This window comes from Phalacrocorax carbo, chromosome 3 (genome assembly GCF_963921805.1).
Source record: "Phalacrocorax carbo chromosome 3, bPhaCar2.1, whole genome shotgun sequence".
Classification (NCBI taxonomy): domain Eukaryota; kingdom Metazoa; phylum Chordata; class Aves; order Suliformes; family Phalacrocoracidae; genus Phalacrocorax; species Phalacrocorax carbo.
In genome coordinates, this window is record NC_087515.1 from 39227711 (window position 1) to 39238893 (window position 11183).

Consider the following 11183-nt stretch of genomic DNA (forward strand, 5'->3'; position numbering starts at 1 on the left):
TGGAAAAATTACAAGGTAATTTTAAGTATTCCTTCATTTTAAACTCCTCCGGCTTTGGAATGGAGCATGTCTCACTATATCGACCCTTAAAAAGACACAGAAAGGAAAGTCATAACTTGAGAAGTACCAGACCAACGCTGCAGGCTCTTCTTCCATCTGGCAATCTTGTCACAGCCCAGTCTGAAGACTTGAGACACTTGGGGTCTTCAGATGTCCTGCTGCATCCCGAGGCTCCTGCAAACTCGCCAGTCATTGCTGGCAGGCAGGCCCTGGAGAAACACCTGGGCAGCACAGTGCCTGTGGTGCCCCACACAGCACAGCCACCATGAAAGCCCTGCATGAATGGGCTGTGCACACACTGTGGGGTAGGCATGGCCCTCCTGCATGTGTATATACACCACACGCACAACCCACAATGAAACGGGAGCTCAGGCCATCAACAGATACACCATTGTTTGGCCGCCCTTTGTTACTGAGTTCCCCAGGAATGAATTAGGAAGTATAGGAAAATTGCTTATTTTGTTGATGCTGGAGAGGAGACAGTCATGAAATGAGGCAAATAAGGGCCTGCAATTAGGAGGTAGCATCTTGTGGCTTTATTAGATGTAGTCTGGCCTTTTTTTCAGCCTTTTACATAAATATTAGCGCAATGATAAGAATTAAGATTATGGCATAGAAGTGCTTTACAGCACAGATTTAAATCCCCAGGCATGGCTTAGTGGCCTAGGCCAAACAACTGAAAGACTTGCTCTGCCTTGATCCACAGAAATAAAGTCTGGAAAATTTAGTTAACCCCTCAGGCTGTCAGAGTAGATGAATTATTTGCAGAGCTGGGGACAACAGTTCCATGCTGAATAGATTGTTAAGATCCTATGAGACTACCAGTAGAGGAGGGGTTTATTGGATGCTGTGGTTGGCCAATAACCTCTAAGCTCTTACCTGAAATCCTTGTAGAAGCAAAAACCTGTCTAAATCTGAAATAATAATCACTTTCCTCTCTGTTATCATATCTGAATATGAAAGCAATCTGAAATTATATTGTAATGAAAGGAAATGATACTGTAAGCATAAACACTACCCATTTGCTTTATCCTTCATCTCTCATTAAATGCAGATGAATGATACTGGAAGGCTAGATCATCCTTCTGGGGCACTTTATGAAGGTGAGTTCAAAGACAACATGTTTCATGGGCTGGAACCTACACATTTCCAAGTGGAGGAAAGTACACTGAAACTCAATGAAGTTCAATGAAAACAAACAAAATGTGGAGGTTTATTTTAATCAATCAGAATAAAATATTTTAGTGCACTCATATAAACATCAGCTGAGTTAATTTCTTTTGAATAAGGGTGTGTGTTTTGAATACCATCTTTTCCTAAAACAAGAATCTGATACCCACTTCATAATCCCCAAAGCAAATTTAATGAGAAAATTAGCCATCAAAAATGACATGAGAACATTAATGTTTATTCTCCTTAAATTACTCCTGTCAAATTTGCTAGGTTTGATTTAGGTTTAATTTTTCTTTAAGTACCTCCCCAGACCAGTATGTGAAATAAATCCAAAATATATGTTAGTTAATATATGGTCTTTCATCAGAAAAAAAGTTCTGTCTTGTCCTGCCAACCAAAAATAATAGCAACAATAGTACTAGAATGATGACTAATTCTATTTTTAAATGATCAGACACCCAATGAAATACGTACTTGGATACAGTATGAGAACATGTATGACAAACTCACATGTTTATGGAAAAATTAAAGACAATTTTTTCAATTTTAGAACAGCTTGAGTTATGTTACACCTCTGTGACAGTGGCATATTAAAATCTACAGAGCTTCTGTCTTTTGCTGTCATATTAAATGACAAACGTGAATTTTGCATGGAGTCTAAACCTGTGAGCACTCATCACTTCTGTTAGGGCATTCAGCAGTAGATCATGTATGTAGCTTTCTAGGTATTTTCTCTCAAAAATTCTTAGGGTGATGCCTCTACTCCTTCATGAAAATATGGCCCATCGCAAAGGGGGCAGCACAGTGCTTGTCACTAGTAGCTGACCTGTAGCAAAAACCAGCTGGTTCTGATTTGAACTTGTGATTTCAACTAACTAAAATGCTGATGTAGATGCACCCTTGGCAGCAGAGATCCAATCTTGGCCAGCCACTGCCATTTTCACCAGGGAGTGAAGACTTCTCCTTTTTGATACTGGTTTGTGACTCTTAATACGTGCCACTCCTGGACAGCCCAATGCAGGCTATTTTGCCAAGTTTCAGGATTGCTAGTTTCCACCTACTCACATGAGGTAGGTGTCAGTTCACCAGATCACTGCAGCTTTCATGAGAGAACAAAAATAGGCAGCACCATAGTAACTTGTCACTGCTAGGTGGATTCATTTTTCAAGGGAAACAAATCTATAGTAATTGATTTAAAAAGTTATTTTTCCCTCATTTGCAAGGGATACTGATGCACAGACTTTATAGCAGTTTTCAGGTATAATGATGAGCTTGATCACAGCTTTCAAGGGTCAGCAGAAATACGTGGTTTATGAGGACTGAATTCACACGGCAGTTACTTTTTTTTCCCTGCAGGAGGCTGTAAATCCCTGCACTTTGTCATAACACCACATAACAGGATGGGGAAAGGGTAAGAGAGGATGGGTTTTTACAGCAAGAAGATCACGCAATAACTGGCTGCCTACATTTACGCATCTTTAAGATGCCCCTAATGATAGTCATAGGGCCTAATCCCTGGTAACTTCAAATCATGACAGGGACTGTGAAGTTCTTCCTGTAGAGGGTACATGCTAGGAGGATGTTGGTATAAATAGTTTTGCGAAGAAAGGAATATGTTCTTTGGCTGTCTAACCTGCATGCTTTGTAGGTCAAAACTTTTACAGGCTACAATATGGGAGAAAGTTAAGGCAGGCACTTGCGCTACACTGGGAAGGTTCTGATTCCTGGAAATTTGCTTACCTGGGTAGTGCCCACATCACCATGCTGCCACAAGCTGACTGCATTCTCAACAGGCTGTATTTATGTCGTTACAGGCTGGATGGTGAAGGAGACTTTATAGATGAAAATGGAGTGACACATTTCATAGCTCAGCAGCAGTGGGACTGAAGCAGAATTTGAAAATGTAGCTACTTGGTGCAGACAGCAGCACGGGTTAAAGGCAGCTCTCTGTGTCCTGGGCTCAACAGCTGGGACCAGTTTTCAACAGGCATTGATATCTTCAGGTATTCATTAAAAATAACCCCTGAGGATGCATGTCAATAGTAAATACAATTAAGTTATTTTTCTTTCAGACTGATCAGCTAAAGTCTCCTAAGTGAAAACCTTAAAGAAATGAAGTTGGATAGGGTGAATTTAAAAGTTTTAAATTTTAACTTCCCCTAGGAATGTCTTTCTCCCTGTTTCAGAAAAACCTGTCGTCAACAAATGACGCCTAATTTATGCCTAGCTTTTCTAACTTTCCCCAGAAAACAAACCTCACTACCCACAGAAGCTTTTGCATACACAGTACTCATATGATCACGTTTAACCTAAGCCAGGTGTTGTATAGTGGGGTCGGGGCAGAGAACAAGTGCATCTGTAACACAGCAGTTACTCCTCAGAGGTCAAGCCCATAAACCCCAGGCTTTGGTACCAGACTGCTCAAGGACAGACCTCTGCCGTGAACCAGAGCTGCTTTTCTCTGGGAAGGGAAGTAGACAGGAGGGCGCACAGGGGAGACTGATCGTTGCCACTGCTCCTTCAGAAAGTCTAATGCAATGAAAAATCTATTTCCATTTTTGTCTGTGTTTCATCATCAAAGGTCTCTGCACTATGAATCTAAATACTTTGCTTTACAAAGCAGAACTGCTTTCTAGTTTAAAAAAATACAACAACCACAAACAAACAAAAAACCCCAAACCAAAATCCAAACCACAACATAGTAGTGCTGTCAGGAAAAAATGTGTTGAGTCTTTGATTGCTAGATATTAAATAGAGTTTTAGTAAAAAACCGACCTTGACTCCATTTGCAGACACAATGTACAAATGCCATTCTTTCAGATGTGCCTTCCAAAACTCAGCTCATTTTGCTAGGTTTCGGGAAAATCTTGGGCCATGTGGTTTCTTGGCAAGATGAAAAACCAACACATTATCAGCAGACTGAAACATACTGGGTCATCTGAAACAAAGCAGCTCATGGATCATTTGGCAATATAACGCCTTTCAGTCCTTTTTCTTAAAACTGCCTGTAGGAAAATCTCTATTTGAAATGTTTTGTTCAGAGTAATGAAGCTAAATGTTTTTATTTATTAAAAAAAAAAATCTTTCCTAGCTTGAACTGTTTGTTGAATTCACAGGTATCTTTGACCCACCAAAAAATGCACTTTCCAGCAAACTCCTTCAGAATTATAATTTTATGTTGTTCACTTTTGATGTGTTTTGCTCCTGAAATAGCCAGCTCCAAAAAAAAAATAGTGTCTTCTGTCTCTTGTCCTTGACTTCAGAGGTAGCAGCATCTTCCACAGAGCTTGTTAATGTATGAGCCTGTCCTTTCAGCTTTCTTTGTGAGGATTCCACATCACCGCATTTATCTGTGCTGCTCAGCAATTATACTGATCTAGGCTGGGAGGTTTTACATTTCAGGTTTTCTGCCTGAAGGGCATCTTTGAAGCACATTTTTGTCTTTCAGGGAGAAATTAGTCTACCTTTTGTTACCATTCCTCCTTTTTTATGTCTCCTGGCTCTTACCTTTCAGAGTAACTTACTGGACTGGCTCAAACCTTCCTGACACCCCTGGCCCTGGGTTACCTGCAGGCAGGCAAAAAGCCCTGCAGGTCCTTAGTGAAGAAATGACGCAGGTGTGGAGGGCTGCTGCCTCCCACTCTCCCACCTCCCTCCATGTCCTTATTTATTTTTACTCAAAGGAAATTTTTCAAGATCTAACAAGCAACAGGAAATACACAAGTACTGGTGTTTTCTGCTCCCCTGCCTTGCTCTTGGCCCCTGAATGAAAGAAGGGGAGCCCTCTTGGCTGTGGCATCCCTAGTGAGGCCACGCACGGTAGGAGACAGAGGGTGTCTGAGAAAGCGGAGGGTGGGGCTGGTCCTGTCTCCCTGTCCCCAACCATGGGCTGCCTCGCTTGGGTGCCACAGGAGGTATTTAAGAGCCTCTGAGCTCCGCGAAGCAGCAGAGACCACATCAGCACCCGGCTCTCACCACACGGCGCCCTCTGCCTGTCACTACAAGGCTTCTCAGCCTCCCTTCGCAGCAGTGTGCAATTCTAATTAAAAAGGAAAAAAAGTCAGTATCATCTTCTTCCAACCGCACAGTCCTGGTTTTTGCATGGGGATGCAAGGATGTGACCCGAAGATTACATAATTAGAAGGCATTTGTTATGCCTGCGTTTCAAATCAGTGATTAGCATGTGACAGTTCCATCCTGGGAAACGTCAAGCTACCATTGCTCTCCTCTCTCTCTCCTTTCCTGCACAGCGCTAATTCCCAACTCTGGCAACTGCCAGTGCTCAAGGACCTTCAACTAGCCTGGGGTAAGTTTAAAACGTACTTGGCATGGGATGAAGAGTGGGATTAATAATACCATTTCTCATATTATTGGAAAAAGCTAGAGTTGTAGCTATTTAATGTTGCATGTGCAGCACATAAAATGGTATTTAAAGTATTTTTCATCTTCAGTGCGCACAGTTATTTCCAGCTGATTCCATCTAAGATTGTGCATGGAGATCTAGCTTCTTAGTGTAGAGAATCTTGTGAGGCTGCATTTTGTAGTAGTCTCTAAAATACCAGGTTAAAAAGACCTTTTTTGCTCCAACCATTTAAGAGCTAAATTGAGGTATCATGCTGAATTGAAGTATTTGAGTGACATCTGCATGAGAGTTAGCTGGAGACAAAGCGCAAGAGTAAATCACTGATTTTTTGCTCTCTTTAGAGGACTGGGAGTTGTTCTCCAAGTGGGATATTTAAAACAGCCAGCAATCTCAGCTGGCAGGATTGAAACAGTCACCAGGAAGATCCCAAGCATTTAGGAAAATTGTGGATGTTTAACAACTGAAGCAGCAAAAGTGCATGTGGATTCCTCTGCGCTGTTATCCATGTCATGATTTCAGAAGCAGAATGGGACAGAAAGCCAAACAAATAGTAACTGTTGTCCATCAAGGCTAGGCTGTAAATGCTTTACTGTTTCCATGCTGATGCTTGGGCTATTTGGTCGGTCTTTTTAACAAGTGGTCCTCTGCACAGTTGTGCCATTCCATGTGGGGGAGCACTGGAAGGGGGAGCATGGTCACACAAATGCAGCACAGGCTGTGGGACCTGCCTCCCCCCCCCGCCCATGCACAGCTTTATGCGGGAATCCCACCCCTGTGCTGACTCGGTGGCACCCGCTCCAGTCTTCAACCCTGGGCCTGGGGCACAGCTAAAGAAGGCAACCCACTGGGACCTCCCTGTCCACCCACGCCTTCTCCCTTGGTGATCTGGTGGGAAGTGGGTGCCGCCTCAGGCTCTGTTAACTTTCACATGCTGCCATTCTGCTTTGTGGGAGGCTGCAGCACCAGCTACTTGTGCAAGGCACCAGGGCAGTATTCTTTGCTAGACACCAGTGGCCAGAATAATGTACGCTCACTAATGGCAGAGGTGGCACTCAGCTTTGGTTCTTGGGCTTGGCAGATTTGGCTGCTGGAGAGAAGATAGAGACAAAAAGGGAAAATTCTTACTTTTGCCCTTAAACTATTCTCTGGGCTTTGCTCCGGAGATGTCATTCTGGCTTGATGAGAGCTGCAGGAGGGTTAATAATGCTCAGCTCTAAAGAAACAAGCACATCTTTGCTGTTTCTTGCCCCTAAAGTAGGGAGGACATGGGCTTGGGTTGCAGGCCAAGCCAGTCTGCTGATAGCTTCATCTGATGGGGTGTTGAGCCTGTCCAGTGGGGAGCTTGCAGAGGAACAATAACATCTCCTTGTTGATCATAGAATCACTAAGGTTGGAAAAGACCTCAAGGATCATCCAGTTCAACTGTCAACCCAACACTACCATGTCTCCTAAACCATGCCCTGATTATGAGGAAACTACCCCGTGGTGGGCTGGCATAATCAGGCAAACCTTGGATCTGCTGTGGTGGAGACCTGACAGTAGTTTAGGAAAGCAGCTTCATGGAAGGCTTGTTCTCGCAACTAATGTGCACATGCATTCACGTGCATATGGGAAGGGGTTAAGGGTGTGGTGCTTGCTCAGTACTGAGAAAAAAAGGTGAAGGGGGGGATCCTCTTGCAGCTTTTAACTGCCTCAGGGGGTCTATAAAACAGATGGAGTCCAGATTCGTCCCAGAGCTGCACAGTGAAAGGGAATGGCCACAAGATGCAGCAAAGGGAAAGCCCAACTGGACGTAAGGAAAAATATTCTTCCCCAGGTTACTGGAGGGCCCAGAGAGGCTGCAAAGACTCCACTGTGGAAAATATTCAGACTTGAGCTAGACACAGTCCTGAAGAACCTTATCTAGTTTGGAGTTAGCCTTGATCTGAGCAGGAAGTTGGACAGGAGACATACAAGGGTTCCTACTCACCTAGACTCTGCTGTGAGCTTATGACCAAGCAGACCACATCCAGGGTCTTAGGACCAAATGTCAGTCCTGTTTTCCAACCCCTTTTTGCACCCTTTAGGAACAAGCCAGACACTGTTCAGCCAACTCAGGCTGACTGAAACCCTAGTCCCTGCTGAGGACAGTGTTAACAGCTTCCCCACCTGGTAGTCAGGGGCAACAGAGGACCAGCATTTGCTCCAAACCATGGTGAGGTGCACGTTTTTGTTTGTTTTAGTGACAAGGAAGGACTGACTAGTTTTGCTCCATATATTTGGCAATTCAGAAGAACCAGAGACAGGCAGGCAATGTTATACATTCATGTTGTCTGGCAGTGAGCCTTAAATGCTGAAAAGTAGCCAATGTAATGCAATTATTTAATGTAACAAAGAACTGAGGGGTGACTCAGAGAACTTGCAGGCTGCAGCTAGAGGACACACAAAAGACAGTTACTCTGAAAAACAGGGAAGATTGTCTGGACCCACTTAACCAAGGTCGACCTACTTTGCAGTGCGGTCATTTAGCAGAGCTCCTGGTGGTGCCTGGAGCAGGAGGGGATGGCGGCATCCCTGGTGTCCCAGTTTCAAAGTCTCACTCCTGTGCTCTACAGAGGACAGAGACTGTGCTCAAACATTGTCCTTGTCTGCATAAGTATGATGTGGAAGCTCCTCAGCTAAATCTCCATGCTGTACAGGTATTGTTTTGAGTTCCCTCTATAAGGAAAAGTTACTTCGGATACCAGGAACCCACAGCATTTTTACAACCTGAGAGATAAGATACAATGCCAAAGAGCTCCCCTCCAGCCCTGTGTGGCCCTGAGTTGAAAGCGCATGAGAACAGAAGATAGGTAGTGGGGCCATGACATGTGCTCATATGAGCCCTTCTACAAGTATTACCCCTCTCTCATTAAAGCCTCTTGTAGGTTATTTTTCTCCAGATCAGACAAACCTCTTTCTTTGTACTAGACCCAAGACATTTCACGTCATCACCTGTAGCATAGCAGAGGCAGAAATGCCTTCCTGTGAGCTTCTCCTCTTAGGTGCATCACCCTTCATGACAACAGCAGGTTTCCATGTGTTAGCGGAGGGTAGCCACCGATGCTCTTTGTGTCGCATCCTTCACTCTGAATCACCATCTGTGAGACTGATGGCGTAGCCCTGGTGATGCACTGAGCAGGGGGACCCGCCAAAGTGGGACCTACACAGACACACAAGCATTTTGAGGTCCCAGATGCCTGGGAGAAGCTGGTCTAAGAGTGGAAGGAGAGAACATGGTGAAACTGAATTATGCTTTAATTCTGGCTTTTCCTCACCTTGGATGCCTGCCATTGCAACCTGTTTATACATTGTTTACTCATGCATTACATTTCCTTGACTCCCCATTTAAAGCTGGGCAGCAGTATGGGTTAGAGATTCTCATTTTTACGTGCTCCCACAATAAATGTTCTTGGTACTGGCAGGGTATGGTCACCCCCTCCTTGTGAAGGCCAGAGGTATGACTGTCACATCACTGGAGATTTAGGGATCCCCAGAATAATTTAGCAAGTGGATAGTAAAACTATAAAATCTTTAAGGTATGCTATGCAGTTAGTGTATTACATAGTATATTAATATAACTAATTCCATACTAATTAATGTTTGTTAATTATTATTAATAGTTAACAATGTTATACTGTTATATTGCTATAACTGGCATGCTAAAACATTAATAATATAAAAGCAAAATGGGTAAAAATATGTAGGTGTTTTCGTTAAAAAGAAAAAATATAATTAGTTTCCCGCAAAAAGCTGTTTTCATTGTTTTCAGTGAAAATGTTTATCACAGACGAGGTTTATGTTTCTTTCATATCTATTTTGCCTTTCCTATTTGTTCCTTTTCCCCCAATATTGCAAAAATGATTCTGAATTTTGAAATCAGTTCTCAGTGTTAAACAAACTGGTCCCAGTTCAATGGCTCAATAACAAAAGCCTCAGAAGCTTGCAATGGCGTTGACTAGTCTAAACTGGGAGAAAAGTTTAACAACTCTGCTATAAAAGAAGCTGCTACTGAAATTGAAGCTGAAAGTCTGTTTTGCTCAGAGACCCAAACTTAAGTACCTTCTCCTCAAAACTACTAGAGAGGAGATGTAGCTACTTTAAAAAGAACTGCATATTTATGTGTTTCTGAAGCAAATGGCATTCTTGCCATTCTTTGGAATACCTATCAGAAAAAGAAATGTTTGTTTTTTGTTTTTTTTTCCTGCTGAAGAGGGCTGGAGCACACAGCAGAAGGGTTGAGAAGTCTCTAGCCTGGGAGCTACTCAGACCTTGACTAGATGTGTCCCTGAGTAATCTGATCTAGCTTTGGGGTTAGCCCTGCTTTGAGTCAGATAACTCCAGAGGTCCCTGCCCATCTAAACTCCGCCATGACCTTAAGAGTCTTCAGAACAAAAAAAAAACTTTTACACTATCAGATGATAGAAAACAGATTTAATAAACTATTACATCTATCTCACTGTGGCCAGGTGTCCACCTAGAAGCTTTCCCAGCCTGTTTGTACAAAGCCCACATCCAAAGTCCTTTGATCAGGTTTTCCACATGGGCCTCCAAAGGATCCTCTGTCCTGAAAAGACAGTGGATCTTCTTAGGAAGAGATCTCACAAGCAGCTCTCTTACAAATAAATAGTTTATGCTTTCATTAATCCTCAATCTCAAGAAGATGCTACGCCCCAGGTCCCTCCCAGCACTGTGCTGGAAGCCTTTCAGTCCACACCACACCCTCAGCAAGAGGCCAGCTGGGTATGCTTATGGCTGTGCCGCTCGCAGCCTGACCACAAGAGGTATCCCCTGCCACAGCTCACAAATGCTCAGCATCGCCCCCATTTCGGGGATGGTGCCACCACCCTCCTCCCTTGGGAGTTCCACAGTGGAAAGCTGACAGGTCGAAAGTGTGTGGCCCCCAAGCTACACTGACTACACCAGAAGCGCCTGCTTCTGCAGCAATTTCCTTAAAGTCACCCAGAGTTCTTGCATCTTTTGCATCTCTCCCATCTATTTAATGCTATGGCCCTCTCTGTGCCTACTTCACTGAATACATCCCATGCTTCTCCAAACCACTACAGCCCTCCTGGCAGAGCTGCGTGAGCAGAGCTCTGTGCTGTAATTGCGCTGGCCCCTCCAAACCTCTACCAAAGCTAACAATAACTCACATCAGCTTTGGGCATATCTATGTCAAACAGGAATGGAGGTGGGAGGTTATTCTAGACTCCTAAATCACATCTAGTCTCCCAGTAAGACTGGACAAAAGCAGACTTGAATTAAACTCTGGGGAGAGGAAGTGTGGATGTGGGGCAGTGTCCATGCTGGTTAGAGAAGTATGAGCTGGTGCAATCCATTTTTCTGGGGCTCTGCATGCGTCATTAATCAGGCATTATCTTAAGACTGTTCCCAAGGTCCTAACCCCATTACCAGACTGATGAGATTTTTTACCAAGGGAGTGACTTGGGCATGGCATCATGCTCTGTTGGCCCTGGTTTCCAGAGAGGCTGAAGCTCTACACATCAAGGTGCCCTGCAGCAGTCCTGTGCCTCCAAAAGCCGGGGAGACAACTGACAGAGAAAGCAGG